Source organism: Peromyscus californicus, unplaced genomic scaffold (genome assembly GCF_007827085.1).
Source record: "Peromyscus californicus insignis strain IS unplaced genomic scaffold, ASM782708v3 Scaffold_5__1_contigs__length_169319896, whole genome shotgun sequence".
Classification (NCBI taxonomy): domain Eukaryota; kingdom Metazoa; phylum Chordata; class Mammalia; order Rodentia; family Cricetidae; genus Peromyscus; species Peromyscus californicus.
In genome coordinates, this window is record NW_026294573.1 from 10100033 (window position 1) to 10122655 (window position 22623).

The window sequence follows — 22623 nt, forward strand, 5'->3', positions numbered from 1 at the left end:
AGTCAGGGTTTCTCTGTATAACAGCCTTGGCTGTCCTGGAACTCAATTCTTTGCCATTTTTCTGTGTCTCTTCTGAGACTCTCAGTGGCCAGAATCTCTGGATTATTAACTCCACCTCTTATCCAGGTCCATGGCCAAGATGCCCAATTTTCCCCAGTCTTTGTCAACATAAAGGCAATCTTTGGGGTCCTGCAGTCATGAGTCCTGGGGAGTGGCTTCCTACCAGAACACATGAGTCACTTCGGCAGGCCACATTGGGGACAGGCAACAAGGAAAAGAAGGGAAGTGGCCTCCTGCTTCTCTGGGTGATAGCCATCTTTCTCCCTGAGGCAGGGAGCCCTGGGAAGGCTATGTCAGGCTCCTTCAGTGAGGCTGCAACGGGGACCCAGAGTCACTCCAGAAAGAGTTCTCGAGTGTAAAGACTCCCCTGCGAACCATCCCTACACCTCTGTGGAGAGATAGAACACTCATACTCTGAGCCCACAGATAAAGCGTCTGTCCAAAGCCTGGATTTCAGAGTCAAAATGACAATTTAATCAGTCCAAGATCTGAGTCACAGAAACTTCTAGAAGGTGAGTACACATAAGTGTCCATAAACCCTCAGACTGAAGATCTAAGACTGGCATCTACCTCAACCATGAATAGAGAAGGCATCACACAAAGACACTTGTGTGGCAGTGTCCTGTGGATGCTGAATCCAGTAGCGCGGGCAAGGGGCCGATTTGCAGGAGCCCCTCAACCTCAGGAAGCCCTTCAAATCCAGGCGCCCATTTCTCAGCCCCATCAACCTGTATGGACAACCAGCACAGGTGTGCATGTCAGAGCAGAGTCCAAAAGTATGGCCTCTTTTACCCAAAAGGTCACCTCACAGCAAGTCCCCAAGGACACTCCCTAAAAAGGGACATTCTTGAGACAGTTATCCTGCTGTGGATGCCCACACAGCCCTGGAGGCCCTCAGGAAGGGACCGTGAAGAGCCACCTTCCAAGGCTCATTTACACTGAGTTTATTTTTGCGTGTCCAGCAGACAGCTGACGGGCATCATCAAGGCTCTTAGGGATTTTAGTCTAATGGAAGGAGACGGAAGGAAATAGAATGAACAAGATGATTTCATGGAGCCAAAGAGCTAGACTGAAACAAAAAGGGACTTGCAGGGAGGTGTCCTGTAGATGGAGGTGGGTGGAATAATCCTTGGGTGAGGCCACATTAAAGGGAAGGCTCCAGTGAGTGAAGGAGTCAGGATGATGGGTCAAACAGAGACCAGGTGCTAGGAACATGGTAGGAACAGGCACAAAGGCCCTGAGGCAGGAAACCAGGTGACAGTCCCAGATCCTCAGGGAAACAGTCAGGAAAGGAGAGCTGAGCCCCCGCCCCTCGCTCTGGCTTCCAGTTCAGTGCTAGGATCTCTCTTTCCTGCTCTAGCTCCGGCTGCAAAGCCATCCAGCATTAGGTTCGGAGGCTGAACCAATAACTGAGCAACGACCTTGGACCTTCAGCCCCCCAGATTATGGACTGAATAAACATCTTTTCTTTGTAAGCAGTCTGCCACGGGTGTTTAGTTATAGTAATTGAAAACAAAACTCAACATAGTGTTTTCCAGTCATTCTCAAGCCTCAAAGATAGCATTGGAAACATTGAAAGCCATTGGGCAGCCCAGCCAAATGAGAAAATAGATAGTTGTACATTGTTTCCATTTGCTTTCAGTTTTCCTTCTGGCTTTAGAGCACGGGTTGACCTCTTGTCTCGGCTCCCCAGTATAGAGATACAGGTAGGATGCCTGGTTCACATTCTTTGCTTTGTTCTTATATTAGTGGAAGACTTTCTTCCATCAACTTCCTCAAAAAGACATAAAAAGGTTATGTGTCACATATTTGAAAATTCACATCTAAAAAATGCCTTAAATGAACCAGACACAATGGCATACACCTATAAGCCTAGTACCAAAGAGGCAGAAGCAGGAGGGCCATGAGTTCAAGATCAGCCTGGGCTATTTAGTGAGACCCTGCATCTAAAAATGAACAAAACCTAGGCACAGAGATTCACAGCTGTAATCATAACACTTAGGAAGCTGAGGCAGGAGGACTGTCACAAGTTCATGGCCAATTGGTACACACCTAGACCAGCCAGAATTATATAGTGAGACCCTCTTTCAAAAAAACACAAACTAGGGGCTGGAGAGATGGTTCTGTGGTTAAGAGTATTTGCTGCTCTTCTAGAAGACCAGAGTTTGATTCCCAGAACCCACACTGGGTGGCTCTCGAACACCTCTAATTCCAGCTTCAGGGGATCTGAAGCCTCTGACCTGGATCCAAGGCCATTGCATTCATGTGCAGACAGACAGACAGACAGACACACACACACACACATACACATACAATCTGTAATAATAAAGCTGGGTACAATGGCTCACACCTTTAATCCCATCACTTAAGAGGCAATGGTAGGTGAATCTCTATGTGAGTTCGAAGTCAGCTTAGACTGCACAGAAAGCCCCGTCTCAAAAAGAAAAAAGTAATAATCTTTTTAAAAAATCATTTCAAGCCGGGGCAGTGGAGGCACATGCCTTTAATCTCAGCACTCGGGAGGCAGTGGCAGGCGGATCTCTGTGAGTTTGAGGCCAGCCTGGTCTACAGACCAAGTTCCAGGACAGGCTCCAAAGCTACACAGAGAAACCCTGTCTCAAAACAAAGAAACAACCAAACAAAAAAAATCATCATTTCTGATGCCATAGGGGTTTGTTTGAGACAGACTCTCTAGGTAGCCTGGACCTAACTCACTATGTAGCTAAGACTGACCTTGAACTTGTGATTCTCCTGCTTCCCAAATGCCCCACCACCCCTTGTTTATGCACTACAGGGGACTGAACGAGGGCTCAGAGGGCTCAGGCATCCTAGTCAAGTACTCCGCCAAATGAGCTACATCGCAGCCCTGCTGCCTTAGTTTTAATGCGCAAGAGCATTTTGCAGAGGCAACAAACAGCCATGTGGTAACATCCTGTTTTCTTTTTCTGTCTGTCTGGGTGGTTCCTGCTAAGAACTTAACTGCATTGGACCATCCAGGGCTGCCAGGTCAAATGTAGGAGCAAGGCACTGGACCAGCTACTTTTGCTTTGCTGTGACAAAATACCACGCAGAAATGACTTAGGAAGGAAAGACTTATTTTGGCTCAGTTCCAGGGGGTCTCAGCTCATCACAGCTGGGAAGGCATGGTGGAGCAGCTAGTTCATGGCTGCAGGAGCCTGTGAGAAAGACTGTTCACATCATTGCGGACCAAGAAACAGAGAGCACAGCAAAATCCGGGGGCAGGTACCACCCTCACCCCTTAAGCTTCCACAGCTTCCCAGAAGAGTGCCACCAGTTGGGGACAAACATTTGAAACATGATACTAAGTGTGACTTCTTGGAGTCATACCACCACAAGCCACTAACCCCACTTGAACACTGGGAGGGCTCACTGTGTAAAGAGCTTCAGGGGTCAGCAATTAATGTCAGGATGTGATGGTCACTGTCCTTGTGAGGTCAAAGAGAGGATTTGCAAGGCCCTGCCTGGCGACTGGGTGGAAACCATGCCGCTATGTTTCCATCATTCTGTGTCAAGTGTCTGGGTCTTACAACTTTTTTTTTTTTTTTTTAAATCTCCCTCCAACTCCTATCTAATTCCAACTCCCCTCCTCCACACCAGCCCTTTTCCCTGACTCGTGACTCTTGGTTTTGTTTTCTGATCCATTTCACGTCACCAGAACAGTAGTACTCACTGGAACCTGGTAGTCTCTAGTGAACATACAGCTGAAGGCTATGGCTCCCCCTTTCCCTGGATCTACCAGTAGCAAATAGTCCAGCAGTGACAGGTAGAGTCCCCGCGTCTCTCCTCTAGCCGTGCCTGACTACGGACAGGCTCATTCTTGTGCAGACCCACTGTGGGCAATCACAGCTGCTGTGAGTTCCTATCTTAATGGCCATATAGTTGCCAGAAGATGTGTAACTCCAGTTTCAGGGAATCTAGTGCCTTCTCCTGGCCTCCATGTGCACTGTGAGCACATGGTGCGCATACATACATGCAGGCAAACACTCATATACACAAAATAAAAACATATTTTTGTTGTTATTGTTTGTTTTTTGAGATAGGGTCTTTCTGTGTAGCCCTGGCTGTCCTGGAACTCACTTTGTAGACCAGGCTGGCCTCAGAATCACAGAGATCAACCTGCCTCTGCCTCCTGAGTGCCGGGATTAAAGGCGTGCTGCTAAAATTATTATTAAAGGTATTTCCTGAGCTATGGAGATGAAGGTAAAGGTGTCTGCTGTGCAGGGGTGGCCACCTGAGTTCACTCCTCTCAACCCACATATAGATGAAATGAAAACAACTCCACAATATTGTCCTCTGACCTCTGTACACATACCATCATGGCATAAGTGTGCCCAAATAGGCACACTAATAACAAGTGTAAAAAAAAAATTTAAGGCAGTTTGGAAAAATAAGTTTCCACTGTAGTGGTTCTGTTTCTACCTCCTTACAACTTTAAAATTTTGCCTAATATTTTAATTTTGAAAGAGATTCACAACCAACAAAGAGGTTTAGCAAGCAACAAGAAAGACCTAGAGATGATGAGGTAGAGGCTGAGGGAAGCTTCACAGATGACACTGGCCCTACCTGATCTAAACGACAGCAGCTGCTCAGGCAGAATGTTCTCCGTGTACAAAGAATAATCACGTACCCACAAAGACTGTAAGGGAACCCCAGACTTCCCCATCACAGAGCTTAGTACCCACACCCAACTGCCTATTGCCTGGAGAGAGGGTGTCTTAGTTACTTGTCTATTGCTGTGGCAAGACACCATAACCAAGGCGAGCTGTAGGAGAGTTTATTTGGGGCTCACAATTTCGGAGGTCAGAGTCCATGACCATGATGGTGGGGAACAGGCAACAGGCTGGCAGGCACTGTGCTGGGGAAGCTGAGGACACACATCTTGAGACACAACCATGAGGCAGAAAGAGACACCAGGAATGGCCTCAACCCCTGCTCCCAGTGACACATTCCTCCAGCAAGGCCACATCTCCTAATCCTTCCCAAATAGTTCCACAAACTGGGGACCAAGGATTCAAACATATACCATTCTTCTTCCAAGTCAACGGCCCCAAAAGAGAATCCTAACTTGATCTTGTGATCATCCAAGACTCTGTAGACTCAGAGGTCCCTACTTAATGCTGCTACCCGCTACACACTCAGGCCCCATTCGCTTTCTTTGAGAATGCTCATCCCACAGACAAGTCAGAGAGGGTCGATTTTCTTCCACAATCCTATCTGTAATACAATATCTCTTCCTTCCTCTACGTATCTCTCCCTTCCCCCAACCTACCTTTTTGGGATGGGCCAAGAAAGACGACCAGCCAAGGCCCTTCTGCCTGGGAGATTAAAGGGGCTTTGCCATCAGTGAACTTCATCCCACTTTTGGGGACTCTCAGCTCCTCATATGTCTGAAAAGATGAGAAGAGGAAAGAACATTTTAAACACAGAATTTCAGAAACCAGGCATGGGATATATCTCAGGGCAGTGGGTATAGCTCAGTGGGAGTCCTTGCCTAACATGCAAAAAGCCCCCATCACCGAAGGGAGCCATTTCATCTGTTTCCCTTCTTGTAAACCAATCCCATGTTGCTGGGTCGCCCCTTCTCACTACCTGTGTCAGTGGCACCCCAGCTCCCTGTGATGGCACAGAAGTATTTCCAGACCTGAAGCAGGGGCATACAAACAGGTGACTCGGATGTTTGTTGGTTTTCTTTTCTTTTCTTTTTTTAGAGCAAAGTTAATTGATCTGAGCCATGCCTGAGTTTGAATTTCATCTCATGGCTGCAGAAGAAGTAGGCTCCTGAACTTTAGACCTTGACTCTCCATGTAGATCTGCTTTCAAAGCCAAGACTAAAGGAAAAGTCATCCCTGTTGGGCTAGAGATGAAAAGGAGGGCTGTGAGAAGAGGAGAGCACCCCTACTAAAACCTGACCCCTAAGAGGGGGATAACAGACACCCTGGTCCTGGGCACATATGCAGTGGAGCAACTTAAGCCTCCATCCCATTAGGTAGAGTGGGAAGGGCTGGTGAAGAGGCACAGAACACACTCACAGACTACTGACTTCTCCCTAAGACAAAAGCAAAGCCCATAGGAGTCCACTAGAAGCAGTGTGCACTGTAAACACACATTTCCCAGGGTCCAAGCTGAAGTCCTCTAGTCGGCCAGCACAGGCCCTGAAAGGATGCTCAGCAAGCCTGCTGCAGGAGCCTGGGTGGGTGTGAATACACCCTTCAGTTCGGCATCCACGAAGGACCACTAGGGCTTTCCAAGAAACTATCAGCAGAGGCACTCCAGGCTTTGGCCAAAGACTAAAAGAAGAAATAACTTACATGCTGACCAGTGAAAAGAGCAACAGTAGTAGGACGGACCATGGAACCTGAAGTGAGTGCAGAAAGAAAGCGCTTTGAAAACCGGAAAGACAAAGCAGAAAGCATGATGGAGCTCAGAGGATTGCATCCTCAGGAATTCAGGACGGGAGATAAGGAGCCAGGAAAAAAATGCACCAGGGTTCGTAGGAAGGAGTAAGTTCCACGGCGGAAGATGGACAGGAACTCCAGGCCTGGGTATGATTTCTGTTAGCCCCTCTTGGTTCAAGGGCAAAGCTAGGGAGGGACGGATCGTGCCGACTGCTGGGCTGGGAATCGGGGACAGGGGGAGGGAGGGACGGGGGAGTGCGCACCCGAACTGCTTCGGTTCCTGAGAAGTAAACAGCTCAGCTCCTCCTAAGCAAACGCGACCTCGTCCACCCTGGTCTGGAGCCCACTGAGCGTCCGGCTCATCCCACCAAGGGCGGCAGAAGACACACCCAGGATTCCATCCTCATAGTCACAAAAAGATGCAACTCAGCACTCTCCCACCACCACCATCACCACCACCACCACACACAGAGACCAGGGAATCCCAGGCAGGCGACCCTATGTAAGGGTCGACTTCTCCAGTGGGGTGCTATTGCCTCTGATGCTCCTGCCTCTCCTAAGCCGCTCCACCCTGGACTCCTGATGACCTCCTGCCCTGCCCACCCAAACCCAGGCCGACAAAGCCCAGTGCTGGGCGGGGCAGAGCATCTGGCCAGTGCGGGTGGGGGGAGGCACAGGGACCCCACAGACGCCCGCACAGGTGGGTTTCGTACCCGGTGTCGGTGGCAGGGGCGGGCTCCGTCTCCCTGGAGACAGTTGCCCAGGGGACACGGCGGGAGGGTCCCCGAGTGACCGGAGGGCGCCAGCCTCCTGGCGGCCGTGTGCAGCCCGCAGGGGTAGCCGTGAGTGAGCGAGCGAGCTGGGCATCGGCGGAGGGGCGCGGCCGGGGCGGGGCTCAACAACGGGCTGGAGAGGGCGGCCAGGCGGGGCGGGGCGGGGCGCGGCCGGAGGCGGAGCATCCCCGGGATGGGGCGGGGCCAGAGCCCGCTGCATCACTGCACAGTCCGCAAGCGTTAACACCCCAGGTTTGGGGAGGAGGAAGGAATAGCCGCCTGGGTGGTATGAAGTGGAGACACCTTGGTTACTCTTGCAGGAAGCCAGGGGCTAAGGCAGGGGTCTTCAGGGTTCTCCTCATCTCCCCACCACGGAGCCCCAGAACAGCAGAATGATCTGAGATGACAGGCATAGGCAGTCCTGGCTAGGGTCTCTTACAATCAGTGGATAGAAGGCGCTATTTATAAAGGGAGAGCTATCCAGGGTCTGTCTTTCTTAGTTCGTCTTTTTATGGCTGTGATAAAAAAAAAAAAAAAAAAGCATGACAAAAAGCAACCTGAGGAGGAAAGGGTTTATTTGGTTTACATATCCCGGTCACAGTCTAGTGGGGGAAACCGAGGCAGGAACCTAGAGGCAGGAACTGAAGCAGAAACCATGGAGGAATACTACTTAGAGGCTTACTACTCTCCATGTCTTGCTCATTCTACTTTCTGAGGGCCACTGGGGAACACCTGCTCAAGTGTGGCACTGCCCCCAGTGAGCTGGGTCCCATCAATCATTAGTCAAGAAAATACCCCACAGACTTACCAATAGGCAATATGTGAGAGGTGTTTTCTCAATTGAGGTTCCTCTGCCCAGATAACTCTGGGTTGTGTCAAGTTGTCAAAAAACAAAACAAAACAACAACAAACCCCACCTAACAGCACTCTTCCCCTTGGTTCCCAGGGCATCACCAGGAAGGGCAGAACACTCAAACCTGAGTCAGACCTGGAGTTGCTGTCCCCCAAGTATTCCATGAGTCTGGACTCTGGGCTCAGATCCAGCATTCTGGTTGTGTCTGTCAGGGGAAATCCCCCACACGGAATTAAAAACAAGTGACTTATCCAAGACTTTCACTCACACATCTAAGTTCCTTCCAACAGCTATGCTGTGCTAGATGGAACCCCTATGGTAGCAGCTTTTGTTCTCCCTGGGGTGGTAAATGAGGAAACCCAGGGTACTGTCCCATGTACACACAATCCTCACAGCTTTTCTGTTATGCTTTGTTTTAGTACTGGGGAATTGCATTTAGAGCCTCGAGCGTGCTGGGTAAGCACTCTATCATTGAGTTATATCCCTAGCCCTTTATAATTTTTTTTTTTTGAAACAGGGTCTCAATGTGTAGCCCCGACTGGCCAGGAACTCATTACATAGACCAGGCTAGCCTTGAACTCAGAAATCTGCTTTCCATTGCTTCCCAAGTTTTGAGACAGTCTCACTAAGTTGCCCAGGTTGACCCTTAGCAGTTGGGGCTAGAGGCCCAGTTCACACAGCAGAACTAGTATGGAACCAGTTTGGTTCTGCACTGGACCCATGAACCTCCTGTTTTGCCCTGTCCTCTTACCATGTTCTTAGAATTAATAATCCTTTGTAGCTGGGTGGTGGTGGTGGTGGCGGCGGCGGCGGCGGCGGCGGCGGACGCCTTTAATCCCAGCACTTGGGAGGCAGAGGCAAGAGGATCTCTGTGATTTCAACGCCAGCCTGGTCTACAGAGCAAATTTCAGAACAGCCAGGACAACACAGGGAAACCCTATTTCAAAAAACAAACCAACAAACCAACAAACAAACAAAAAAGAGTCCTAGGAAGGTCCCTGGAGTTCGTGAAAAGTGAAAAGACAAAAGCCTAGCCAGAAGTTCCCAGGAATTGCTAAACCCAGCATGGGAGGACTAAGCCAGGATGAGAGGACCAGGATGTGGGAGGTCCCCAGGCTAGAGTCAAAAAGCCCAGGCCAGGAGCTTCCCACGGCCCCCAGCAGCCCTGCCTGGGGCCTTGGTGCTGGAGCACCCTAGGAGGAGAGTTAGACAGGCAGGATGCAATTCATTCCCAGTATCATGTCTAGATGTCCCACATATCTTCACTCTTGGCATGGTGGCACTTTAATCCCAGCACTCAGGAGGCAGAGGCAGGTGGATCTTTGAGAGTTCAAGACCATCCTTGTGTATAAAGGGAGTCCCAGGCAGTCAAGGCTACAGAGTGAGACCCTGTCTCTAAATAACAAAACAAAAGCAACACACCTCCCCGGGTGCTATTTATGTAAACACACTGGCTGTGTTTGCCCCGAGGATTCAAGCGACTGGCTGTGCTGCTCACAAACTGACCTCTGCAGCAATTGGAACCAGGGTCACTGGGTGTGGCCAGCCTGAAGATCGTATGGGGACCGCCGCAGGGTCCTGCCCCCCTCTGTGCCTGTAAGCAAGTCTGGGAGCAGAGCCATCTTCTGTGGGCAACCTGGAGATCCCGAGCCCACCTAAATTCTCCAAGTGTGAAGCCTGGGTCTCCTAGGCCACTCAGACCCCAGAGCCCAAGAAAAGTCATGACTCTGTCTTGAAGAGTAGACAGGGAGGAGGGGAATTCAGACAGCCACCTGGGTGCAGAGGAGAGATACCTCTCACAGGCTAATGAATACCACTGTCAGCCACCAAAAAGATTTTCCAAAGCAGAAAAACTCCAAGGTCCTCTACCCTCTCTTTTCCATGTGTGGGGGCTCCCTGCACTCCACAGGAGCCATGCATAGTGTTTCCCTTCCCCCCAATTCCACTTTTTTCTGATGGAGTAGGCTGAGTAAATTCCAGACTCAATGACAAGATCCCCATTAACAATGAACCCCAGTGACTGGCTTGGGGTACAAACTGAACAGTCAGGTACTAATTTTTTTTGGAGTCCGGGTGGGGGTGGGGCGGGAAACAGCAAGATTTCTTTGAAATGGCAAAACCCACAAAAAAGGTGACATGTCTGTATCACAAAAATATGCTAGAACTGTGCTGGCAAATATGGGGAAGACAGAAACCATCCAAAACTTTGCAAAGTCCAGAGAGATGGCCCAACGGGTAAAGGGGCTGGTTCTGCAGGCCGGACAACCTGGTCTGCCCCAGAAGCCTTGTAAAGGTGGAAGGGAGAAGAAAGCCAACTCTACAAGGTGGTACTCTGACCTCCCCACACGCACAGCGGCCTGTGCCCCACTCCCGACAGTAACAATACAATAAAGTTTTCAAAAGCATTTCGAGAGAAGCCAGGCTTGGAGGTGCATGCTGTAAAACTTCAAAGATGAGGAAGGTACCCATTGTTGACCTCTGACCTCCACACGCACCCACACACACATGAACACGTATACACACTTAGGAGTTTCACTATTGTCAAAACTCAAGAGCAAATAGAAAAGTTAGATTTCCGCCCCTCTCCTCTGTTTGCTACTGCCAAAAGGAGCCAATTCTCTGTAAGTACTCTAGCCTAAGAACAGGAAACCAAATACTCCCACTCATGGGAGCCCTTGTTCCACTCAAGAAGTTTATTTGCTCCATCCATCACTCCTCCCCTCCTGTCCTGACACTTCCAGGTCACCATACTGTGATGTCATCCCACTTCTTTCAGCTGCCTGCCCATGTCCCAACTGCCTTGCTTCTTCCTTCTCAAAGTGGCATCAGCATTCCTAGGAGTGGTCAGACACGACAAGACTAGAGAGGATATTACCTTTAACTTTGTCAACCTGGCACAGCCCAGGGTTATCTGAGAAGGGAATAGATATGTGCATGGTGGATGGTCTAGATTGCCAGCCCACTACGGGTGGCACCATTCCCTGGGCAGGCGGTCCTGGGTTACATAAGAAAACTAGCTAAACATGAGCCTGTGAGTAAGCAAACTAGAGAAGAAAACCAGCAAGCAGCATTTCTCCATGGTTCCCTTGAGTTCCTGCCTTGACTTCCCTCAATGATGGACTGACTATGTGATGGAAATTCTTGGTTGTCAACTGGACTACATATGGAACTAAAGCCCCAAGGTGGGAGACACACCTTTAATGTGGGCCACACCTTCTGCTGGAAGCCTCTATGAGGGCATGGAAGAAGGAGGCTTTTGCTCTTTGACTGCCTGCTCTCACCTCACTAGCACATCCATTCCTTCACTGGCATTAGAGTCTACTTCTTCGGGATTCCAGCATCTACTGAAGCCTTGTAGACTGAGCAACTGCTGGATTCTTGGACTTTCTGTTCACAGCCAGCCATTGCTGGATTAGCTGGACTACAGCCTGCAAGTCGTTTTAATAAATTCCCTTTATATATAGAGAGATTCATTCTATAAATTCTGTTAATCTAAAGGGCCATGACTAATACACATCCTAATAATGCCACTCCCTGGTGACCAAGCATTAAATCTATGAGCCTATAGGAGCCATTCTTATTCAAATCACCACATGGGTGGTGGTGTTTGTCACAGCAGCAGAATGAAAGCACAGCAGGGGCTAAAGTCAGTGGGAAAATCAGATACAACTAAAAATAAAACTTGTTAAATGTGTATTTTAAATTCTAATAGGAAAATAGGAGGACAGTGCAGAATTATCCCCCCAAAGGGACAAGATTCCCTATTTATTTACATAATCTCACTATTGCCTTGTCCCCTTGATAGACTGTTTTGTTTCGTTTAGAAATAGGGTCTTTGCTGCAGCGCCCAGGCTGGCTTCTCGCTTCTGAGTGCCAGTGATCCTGCTGCAGCAGCTCACTGAGTAGCTGCGACTAGAGAGAGGTACAGGCCAGCCCCTGTGCGGCTCTGGTCTTTTGATACTTTTATGGGGGACCCTAATTACAAGAGCCCTTTCTCTCCCACCATCTTTACATGTTTTTATTAATCTTTGAATTCTCACCCTCCAGTTAACTAAAAATGTCACTCAACTGTACTTAAAAAGCGAAGTTAATTAGGACCTGAAGCTTCCATCTCCTCTGGGGTCAGTTCCCTGAGCTCTGATTACATGTCTATCTTAGTTGAGGCTTCCAGAGTTTGTGACTTAGAGCATAGAAAGGGGTGGGTAGGCCGAGGAAAATGATGCTTGAAGTGGCCTTGTTCATTTCTTCATGTGTCTACCAAAAAAGCTTTAGTGTTTCCAGGAGCAAAGCTCTGGAACATTCTTGGCTAAGCTCCCCACAGCTCACTGTCTGTTCTAGAATGGGAAAACCAGCACACAGGGTTGACCTTGGGCTCAGAAGCAAGGATCAGTCAGACAGATAGCACACACTGGCAGCTTCTAGGAGTATTCACAGGGGAGTATCTGTCACAGTTTCTGGGAGTCTCAGGTTCCCAACGAGAGGCTGTGAACCTGAGTCCTTTGTGTTGTCTATGAATGGGAAGAAGCACTCTGTTTGTGGAAAAGGCCTACTGTGAATACTTACTAAGGGAAAAGTTAGAATATGGGCCAAATAGGATGGTGCAAGTTCCTCACAAAAGGCACTAGGGTCAGGGTGGGTTTCCGGCCCTAATTTTCTAGAATCACCTTAGAGATGTATTGTGGCAACTGTTGAGGACCAAGTGAGAAGACAATTTTAAGAAAATGAACTTGGCAGCATTAAGCTAAACAAAGTTGTCCTTAGAGAGCAGGCAAGTTTCCCGAGTCACAAAGTAATAGCAGTAAGTAGCCTGTGTTAAATGCCAGATAGCAGGGAGGCAGTGCCATGGATCAGGCCCGGGGTTAAAAGCCTGGTCCCGAGCCTGGTGATATAATCTAAATACCTCTTTCTCCCCCACCTTCTCTTCTCTCCCCTCTCCCCCACCCACGTAATGGCTCATAATTGCCTACGACTCTAGTTTCAGGGGATCGAATGCCTTCTTCTGGCCTCTGTGGGTACCTCCTGCACACAGGTGGTACACATATATACACTCAGGCATACACACGAGCACATAAAATAAATAAATCCAAAATGAATAAATAATCAAATAACATAAAACTCAACCACCAAAGCTTCAGCAAGGTCCAAGAGGCTGGTTTTAAAGCATGATATATGTCCATGTTAGTGAGACTGTATCCTCCCCCTCAAGACAGTCTTATGGACCAGCCAAGGAAAGCCAATGGCTCTTGCAACCTCTGGAGGACGGCATGACCCACTTCGAGGTTGACTGAGTTTAAAGGGGTGAACAGACTGTCTCCCCCACTCTACTTTCACACCAAGCTGACTTGGGAGATGTGATGAGTTTGCCCACACACTGATACCAGCTGATCATCGTCTCATTCACCTATGACAGTGTCTAGCTGGAGATGATGCAGAGACCGCTGCTCCACTTGCAGGGACAATTACAATGTCCCGCTTCTCTGACTCATGCCCTACAGAGGGTTCCTATGACCCCCCTCGGTTACAGCCTTCTTAGAGTAGCATCAGCACTCAGGGAAATGATTGCCTGTACTTCTCAGTGAATCACAAGTGCCACTCCAGAGGCTTCTAAGGAGCGCCTGCCAGAGTGAGGACAGAGATGAGAGGGGTGTGGCGTGTCACACCCGAACGGGGGGGGGGGGGGGGGGGGGGGCTACTCTCCAGGACTCTGCCCATACGCAGCCATTTGAAGCAAACACTGAACTCTACGATTTTTTATTTATTTATTTATTTATCTATCTATTTATTATTTAGTTTTGGCTTTTTCATTAGGGTCTTACTACCTCTCCCTGGTTAGCCTGGAACTTGCATTTAGAAACCGCTTTTGTTTTAAAAAGCGCTGACTAAGGGAAGGAGGAAAGCCAAGTGTGTCTGCCTCATTTCCTATCTGTGTGTCTCTTTTACTCTGGCTGAAGACAGAGCTGCAGCCACCCTGGATTCCAGGAGAAGCAAAACCTCACAGACAGATCCCTTCCTACCCTCCCTTACACCCTCTAAATGAGGGCAGTCACTCGGAGAGTGACTAGAGGGGCAGTCATCATTTGACTGCCATCTTGTCCCCTCAAGCCATGAAGACTTTTTGGGACCACCTTGCAGGACAAGAGCCGAGCCAACGGAGATACACACCTGTCTCTTAAGACAACCCTTCCTGGTTTCAACAGGAAGTGAGTGCCTTAAAGACAAACCTGGGGGCCTGGAACCCTCTGTCTCTTCCTTTCCCCAGGGTGGCCGCCCCACACACATCTCACCATTCCTCTTGAATTGGTGTCACGGGAATGGACGGCCTCTCCTAGCTTGCTGAGGCTGTGTAAAAATCTGGCTACGCTTCGTCTTGCCAGTGACTAGCCCCACTCCTGAGTCTACTGAGGGAGCAACTATCAGTCAACTCATTAGATGCAAAAACACATTTATTAATTAGCAGGTTCCAAGGAGTTTTAGGAATTGTGTGACAAGACATAAGGAGGAAAAAAAAAAGGATCAAACAGACACTTCACAGTATCACAGCAACCCAGGGCTGCCGTCGGAACTACCAACTTCCACGCCCACTGGGAAGGCCTGTTCTAAACAACATTATTACTGATAACAAAAATGAAAAGAAATGTCCAAACTGGCTCTTTGGCTCAGTAGAAATGCAAGTGAAACCCACAGACATCTGGCAAGGCACGCGATACCTATAATGACCATGCTGGCAGGTTGAGGCTGTACAAGTCCACAGCCTCAACTCCCTGACTGCAAACACAGAGGGATCAGTTATCCAGGTTTAAAGATGAAAGGGAGAGAGAGAGCGCCAAGGTGGTCCCCAGTGGGTCCACAGGTAGCACAGTAGCCCCTTCCACGGGAAGCTGGGTGCTTCCTATGGCATCTCACGGGCATTCCCTATGTGACAGAGTCATACATCTATGCAGTCCCCACCTGGGAAATCAAGCCTACATGGATTTTTATTTTGTAATTTTTCTTATTTGTACTTTCCAAGTTTTTATAAGTAACTTGCATTAAAATCTGTACAATAAAAATATGTCCTATACATGTACAAATGTCACTGATGACTTTATAATGATATATATATTACATACATATATAGTATCCAAAATACAATATAGAAGATCTCAGTCTGTAAGTCTTAGAAGATGTGGCCACTCCAACCTCCACATTCCTGCAATATTTAGTATCTTTTAAAATTGCAAATTCTCAAGGCAGGCTTGGTGTTGTGAGTTTGAGGCTAAACTGATCCACACTCCAGGTCGGCTGAGGCTACAGAGTGAGACCTCTTCTCAATCCCCCCCTCCCCCCAAAAAAACCCCTACAAATTCTCAATTTCTCTCTCTCTCTCTCTCTCTCTCTCTCTCTCTCTCTCTCTCTCTCTCTCTGTGTGTGTGTGTGTGTGTGTGTGTGTGTGTGTGTGTGTGTGTGTGTGTGTGTGATGTGGGGTTGTGTATGGGGTAGGGGGGATGTGTATGGGATGTGTGTGGTGTGTGTATGTATGTGTGGTATGGTAAGCTATGGGGGTGTGAGGTGTGGGGGAGTATGTATGGAGTGTGGGGTATTGTGGGGGTGGTGTGTGGTGATATATGGGGGGGGTGTGTGCGTGCTGGACATTGGTCCTGCTCTCAAGGGCCTTGGTTACTTGATGATTCTCCTCACAGAGTGAGCCTGAGGCTGGCTATCCACACTTAGACCCTCCTTCCTCATAGTCTCCTGAGACCCCACGTCTCACATAACTCTGCACCCACTGAGACAAAGGAAGAAAAGCCTTGGGGACACATGCCTCCCGTGTCCACCCCCCCCCACCGCCACATACTCTATCCCATCATTTATCATGTATGCCCATCTCTCCTTGGCATGGATTCCGTGCCCCCTTCTTTCCCTTGAGCAGGTCTCTAAGCCATTTCTGCCCTCAGAACCTGTAAAAATCAGTTCAGTCTCCCTTTCAAAAGGACTAGGCATGGCCTTGGGGGCATGGTAGGCAACCCCATCACCAGGGCCTGATCCATCAGGCTACTCACAACCACGTGGAATTCCAGTTTCAGTGGTACAATGCCCACTGTCCTCCTTCAGCATCTAGAACATGCGCAATGCAGACAAACTCATGAGACACACACGTAAATCAAAATAAGTAAGGCCGGGCAGGAGTAGCACAGGCCTTTCATCCCAGCACTCGGGAGGCAGAGGCAGGCAGACCTCTGTGAGTTTGAGGCCAGCCTGGTCTGCAGAGTGAGTTCCAGGACAGCCAGGGCTACATAGAAAAACCCTGTCTCGAAAATCAGAAAATAAATAAGTAAGTCTCTCTCTGAAAAGATCTATTTCTTGGGCTGAGGAGACGGCTCGGTGGGTGAGGTGTTTGCCTCACAAGTGCAAAGACCGGAGTTTGGATTCCTAGAACCCCTGATAAATGATGGGATGGCATTGCAGACTACTCTGTAATTTCAGTGGGCACAAGGCGAATTCAGGGGGTCCCCAGAGCAAGCCTGATGGACAAGCTCTAGGTTCAACTGAGAGAGGCTGCTTTAAGGAATAAGGTAGACATGGAAGATGGTTGACATGAACCTCAGGTCTCCACAGGCGCCCTCTTCACTCTCTCTCTCACACACACACTCCCCTCATCCCCATACATGAGAACTTGCGTCTATACACATGCACACACACCACACACACATACACATGAGAGAAGAAAAAACTATATATTTCTTGTCAATATTCTGTCTCATATTCATACGATTTTTTTCATAAATCCTCATGTTTTCAAATGAAGGTTGAAGTCACTGCTGGTAGTAGAGGAAGCCACAGAAGGAAACAAACATCTTCCTGGAGTAGCAATTTGACTCAAAAGTAGGGAGAAACATTCTTTATAGTAAAATAAACATGCACACATCATGGAAGAGAATGTAAAATTGATGTCAGTGTTAAAAATAGGGCTTGAAGCTTCAAAGCAAGGTCACGGTTGGGGTGGGATGCTGCGGACTGGAGTTATACATCACATCTTCTCTGGCCAGAGGAGTGGGTGGGAAAGTTGGAGGAGAATGGTCCATGTGGGTCAAGGTTACTTCTGCCAGCTGCCCGGCTTTTTCCCAGCCACTTCTCCACAAACCCAGTGCACAGAGATCCTGGGTGGTCATTTTTGGAATCCTCTGGCCTACCCAGAGGCACTGACTTGTGTCAGCCGCAGCTGTACAGAGCTCAGTCGATCGTCTCAGACACTTTCTCACAGTTGTGAAAAGCTGATACTCACACCACATCACACAAGCAAGCTTCAGCCATAACTTGTGGCCTGGATACCTGTCCCTCGAAAGCCGTTCCCTCCCAGAGCATGGGCCTCTAAGATTCAGACATCACATGACAGGCAGTTGGAGCTTTGCATGAAGCCCATAACCTGCTACAGGATTCAATTATTTCTGATTATCAGCACAAACCAGTAAGACACTGTCAATCCCAGTTTTCTAGATGAAAGCCTGTTGGCGTAAGCGCTCATCACATTCACATACATGTTAAGAACCACCAGCTTCTTGCTAAGTAGCCTAGATCAGCATCAAACTCACAATCCTCTTGCCCCAGCCTCAAGCGCTAGGATTATAGATGTCTGCCACTATGCCCAGCCCATCTGTCCAATTCTTTTTAAAATTTTCAAATTACATTTACTTATATGTGTGTGTGTGTGTGTATATACAGGCACGAGAATGCCACAGAACAGGATGGAGGTCAGAGGACTTTTGGGAAACTGTTTTCTCTTTCCACCATGTGTTTCTAGGGAACAAACTCAGGTCATCAGGCTTGGCAGCAAGCATCCTTAGCCACTGAGCTGTCTCATCAGGTCCAATTCTTTTTCTTCTTCAATGCTGGGGATCAAGCCTAGGGTCTCAGGCCATGTGAGGCCAGCGCTCTACCCCTGAACTTAATTGCTAGCGTTCATCTGTGTAATCCAAAGGTCTTGCTTTGAACACTAGCATGAAGCTGTTTACATTCATTTTTGCCAAGCACAGCCCACTAGACACCTGAAACCTCAGGCAATGGCAATGTCTCAGAAGCGGCCACTTGTTAGATGTGCCTCAGTTAGCTGAAAAACAGACCACACTTCATTGGCTTCCAAACGACAGATGAGTTACCTCATTCAAATATTTGTCTCGCCACACAATAGGGAGAAAAGCTCATGGGGTGTGATTCACCCCTGATGAGGGAGCCCTCAGAAGCAGGAGGCCTGCACTATCCTTTTGTTGACTCTGAAAGCGGGGGATATTTATTTATTTATTTGGAATTGTTTTTAGACCGACAAGTAAGGGGGAAAGTAGGGGATTTTGGTGGTCTTCCCCCTAGAAGAACTGTCTCAGGAAGCAGGTTATCTGAGACCAATATCCTGGTTGTATGCACTTCCTGACCAGCAGCAGGTCAGCCTCAAGGAGGAAGGAACACCTGTGCATGCACTGCATCGTCGCACACCCCGCCCACCTGCTTTTGTCTCCACTTGAGGCTGCCCTGGGCCACTTGAGATGAAAGCAGGGGGCCACTTCATTCTAGGCTTCAGGGGCTGGAGAGATGGTTCAGTAGTTAGGAGCACACATTGCTTCTGCAGAGGACCAGGGTGCAGTTCCCAGCAACCCCGTCAGGCAGCTCCCAGCTGTCCTGGAACTCCAGCTCTGATCTGATGCCTCTGGCCTTTGAGGGTACATCACCCCCCATACCCACCCCTCCCACACACAGTTAAAAAGATCTTTTAAATATAAAATTAAGGGCTTTAGGTGGGTTGGAGGTGTGGTTCAGGAGCAGACAAGTTGCCTAGAATGTACAAAGACCTGAGGTCTGTCCCTAGCAATGAAAAAAAAAGTGTAGTTGAGGGCTTCAGTAATTACCACCATGGGCAAAAAGCCAGGCTGGTGCCCAAGTCCCAGGATCTGCTGTCTGAAATCTCTGGGTCATCCACAGGGCTGCCTCTGTTTATGTTTTGCTTGTTTTTATTTTGAGACAGGGTTTCCTATAACCTTGACCTGTTTATGTAGCCGAGGGTGACCTTGAACTTCTGATCCTCCTGTGTCTGTCTCCCAAGTTCTGGCACTACAGGAGTGCACCACTACGCCAGGCTTATGTGGCAGTGGAAACGAACACAGGACTTCCGGCATGCTAGGCAAACACTCCCAACCATGCCACAGCCCAGGCCTGACCTGAGCTTCTCAAATGGCATAATGGAGCGTGAGCATGCAAAGAGCAGAACAAGATGAATTTCCTCTTCACAAGAGCCATTTCTAATTTTTATTTCTATTTTCCACACCACAGAGGCTGCAAGACCACAGGGGACCCAGGCTCCCAGAGAAACAGCCCAAAGTTCATCAAAACCCTTCACCTGCTCTGTGAGGCACACCTTGTTACACCACAGGTCATTCACATGCCTCAGAGCAACCACCATCCAAAACCAGCCAGATAGGCAAGGGCTAATCAAGAGGACGGTCAGAAAGGCTTTGCTGGCTCTGCCTCCAAAATCATCGACCTCCTTGGCAGCTGATGCCTCTGCACAAATCAGCCTTGAACTCAGAGATCTGCCAGCCCCTGCCTCCCAAGTGCTGGGATTAAAGGTGTGCGCTACCATGGCCTGGCTTTAAAGTTCCTGTTTTAAGGGAATAAGAAAGAGAAAATGATAGAAGAAGACAGTGTCCTCTTCTGGCCTCAACATGTGTTCACATGGGAACACACACACACACACACACACACACACACACACACAAAGCCAAACACAAAAGCACATGCCCAGCTGGGCATGGTGGGCGCAGCCTGTCATCCCAGCCCTTGGGAGACACAGGCAAGGAGACCAGGAGTTTAAGATCATCCTCAGCTATATAGTGAGTCTGAGGCCAACCTGGGCTACCTGAGACCCTGTCTAAAAGGTGGGGCTGTATTATTCTCTATTACTGTATTACATACAGTATACAGTAGTACCTAGAGCTGTGTCAAGTTTATAAAAACAAGAGAAGCTGTTGGGAGGTAGAGGGGGGCCAGTGTCATGCTTGGGATAAAGGGATCCCCTCTCTCTGCTACTTTTCAGACATTGTCTGTCTTGCTGTGTCTACCCCCTCTACCCATTCATAACATTCTAAAGCCTGATAGGTATCGCCATAACACTGTCACAACAACTGCCTCTGAGGCTCAGAGGGATTAAGCAGTTAACCCAAGGTCACTCAGCAGGCTCAGTGGTTAAGAGCTTCTGGAGGGGACCCCTTAGGTTCCAGAACCCATGCAGGGTGCCTCACATCACCTTAACTCCAGCTCCAAGGAGATAAGATATTTAACATACAATAAAAATAATTTTTTGACACATGGTCTATGTAGCCCTGGCTGTACTGAAAAATTTCTGTAGATTAGGCTGGCCTTGAACTCAGAGATCCACCTGCCTCTGCCTCCTGAGTGCTGAAATTAAGGTGTGTGCCACTACACCCCACAAAAATAAGTAGTTTTGTTTGTTTGTTTGTTTGTTTTAAAGTAGCTGAGGCTAAAACCCAGTTCTGGGGAGGGGTTGCTACTCAGAGAGGAAGCTTGTCTCACAGAAGAGCCTGGGTTCCACACTGAAACAAAAAACCCAGCTGTGGCCCTGAAGACAACATCTTTGCTACTGTGTGGTAATCCTGCCCTGCCCTGCACGCCTGGCCCCGAGCAGATGTCTTCCTTCCCAAAGTCTCAACATGGCTCTGCTCTCCCTTCCTAGTAAGAACACTGCTCCAGCTTCCACAAAGAAAAGCAACGTTTCCATCTAGGGCAGAGGTAACAGAGTGGCCCAGCACTGCCAAGGCCCCTTGGGACCCCATGACCCGCCATGTTCCCCCTCGCTTCCTTTGGGGTTCAGTAATGGGGGCTCTCAAATCCCTTCCGATACCATGAGCCCCATCTCATGAAATCTTTCTGTCGGAGGACACGGGGACTCGGACTCAAGTGGCAAAACAAAACAAAAAAACAAAAACCCTGCCGTCACCTCTTCAGATTGTGAAGAATGCCCCAGCCAGCAGGTGCTGAGGAGGAGAGAGAGAAGGGAAGTGTGTGAAGGGCACCCACTCTTCCCAGGGGTCCTGGACATCCTCCCTTGCAGAACTGACTAGAAAGCTACTGCCGGTCACAAAGCCAGAGAAAGGGAAGCAAGAGGGAGGCTTGGGATGGCAGTTCAGCAGAGAGCATTGGAAACGGAAACACGGCCTGAGGTCACCCTGCGTAAGAGGCAGGACAGAGTCGGATGAAGACATGTTCTTGGACACTGTGGACAGAACACTCCCTTTGCACTGGTGAACTGGTGAGTGATCCCCTCAAAGCTTTCCATGGGCACCTTTACCCTAGAACCTTGCCACTGATTGAAAAAAAAAATGTGCGTGTTTAGAAGCACATTGAGTATGAGTGTGTGTGTGTGTGTGTGTGTGTGTGTGTGTGTGTGTGTGTGTGTGAAGGCCAGATGACGACCTCGGTGCCATTCCTTGAATGCCGTCCACCTGTTTTAAAACAGGGAATTATTATTACTCAGGATTTTTAATTTTTGCCAGGCGGTGGTGGCACACGCCTTTAATCCCAGCACTTGGGAGGCAGAGACAGGCGGATCTCTGAGTTCAAGGCCAGCCTGGTCTACAGAGTGAGATCCAGGACAGCCAGGGTTACACAGAGAAACCCTGTCTCAAAAAACAAAACAAAAATTTTTGATTTAAAAAAATGTATATGGCCGGGCGGTGGTGGCGCACGCCTTTAATCCCAGCACTCGGGAGGCAGAGCCAGGCGGATCTCTGTGAGTTCGAGGCCAGCCTGGACTACCAAGTGAGTTCCAGGAAAGGCGCAAAGCTACACAGAGAAACCCTGTCTCGATAAAACCAAAAAAAAAAAAAAAATGTATATATGTCTGTGAGTATATGCTGTGTGTTGCAATGTGGTAGAAGCCAGAAGGGACAATGGATCCTCTGGAGTTACAGGCTGCTGTGAGCTGTCCATGGTGGGTACTGGGACCCAAGCACTGGTCCTCTGGAAAGCAGTAAGTGCTCTTAATCACTGATCCATCTCTCCAGAACATTATTATTTTTTTGGGGGGAGGGTGGGTTTCAAGACAGGGTTTCTCTGTGTAGTTTTTGGTGCCTGTCCTGGTGTAGACCAGGCTGGCCTTAAACTCACAGAGATTGGCCTGGCTCTGCCTTCCAAGTGCTGGGATTAAAGGCATGAGCCACCACTGCTCGGCTAACCCTATTATTTTTTATGTGTATGATGTAGGATGTACCACAGCACACACATGGAGGTCAGAGCACAACTCTGTGGAGACAGTTTTCTCCTACCTGTACGTGGATTCTGGGTCATCATGCTTGCATCTTTGGGCAGCGAGCACCTTTACTTGCTGAGCCATCTTGACAGCTCAAGACAGGGTTTCTCCTTGGTAGGACTTGCCAGTTAGTCTCAGCTTGCTGATCAGTAAACCCCTAGGGATCTGTGCCTGTCCTTGTCATCCCAATATGGGACTGCCACACACACCAATTTCTTTCTTTTCTTTTTT

At 48.8% G+C, this 22623-nt stretch overlaps 1 protein-coding gene across 7 annotated transcripts in view; it reads right to left on the bottom strand.

Moving 5' to 3' along the window:
* Pik3cd (phosphatidylinositol-4,5-bisphosphate 3-kinase catalytic subunit delta) overlaps positions 1–22623 on the bottom strand; it is a 46070-nt gene that overhangs the window by 20153 nt on the left and 3294 nt on the right. For 4 of the 7 annotated variants that reach the window (XM_052717335.1, XM_052717333.1, XM_052717334.1 and 1 more), the window contains exons 1-2: positions 7190–7372; positions 5351–5468 (exon numbers count right to left, since the gene is read on the bottom strand). The gene's annotated coding sequence lies outside the window, so the exon portion shown is untranslated. Of the gene's footprint in view, positions 1–5350; positions 5469–5722; positions 7168–7189; positions 7373–22623 lie in introns of those variants that run through there. The other 3 variants (XM_052717331.1, XM_052717330.1, XM_052717332.1) reach the window with 3 other exon arrangements.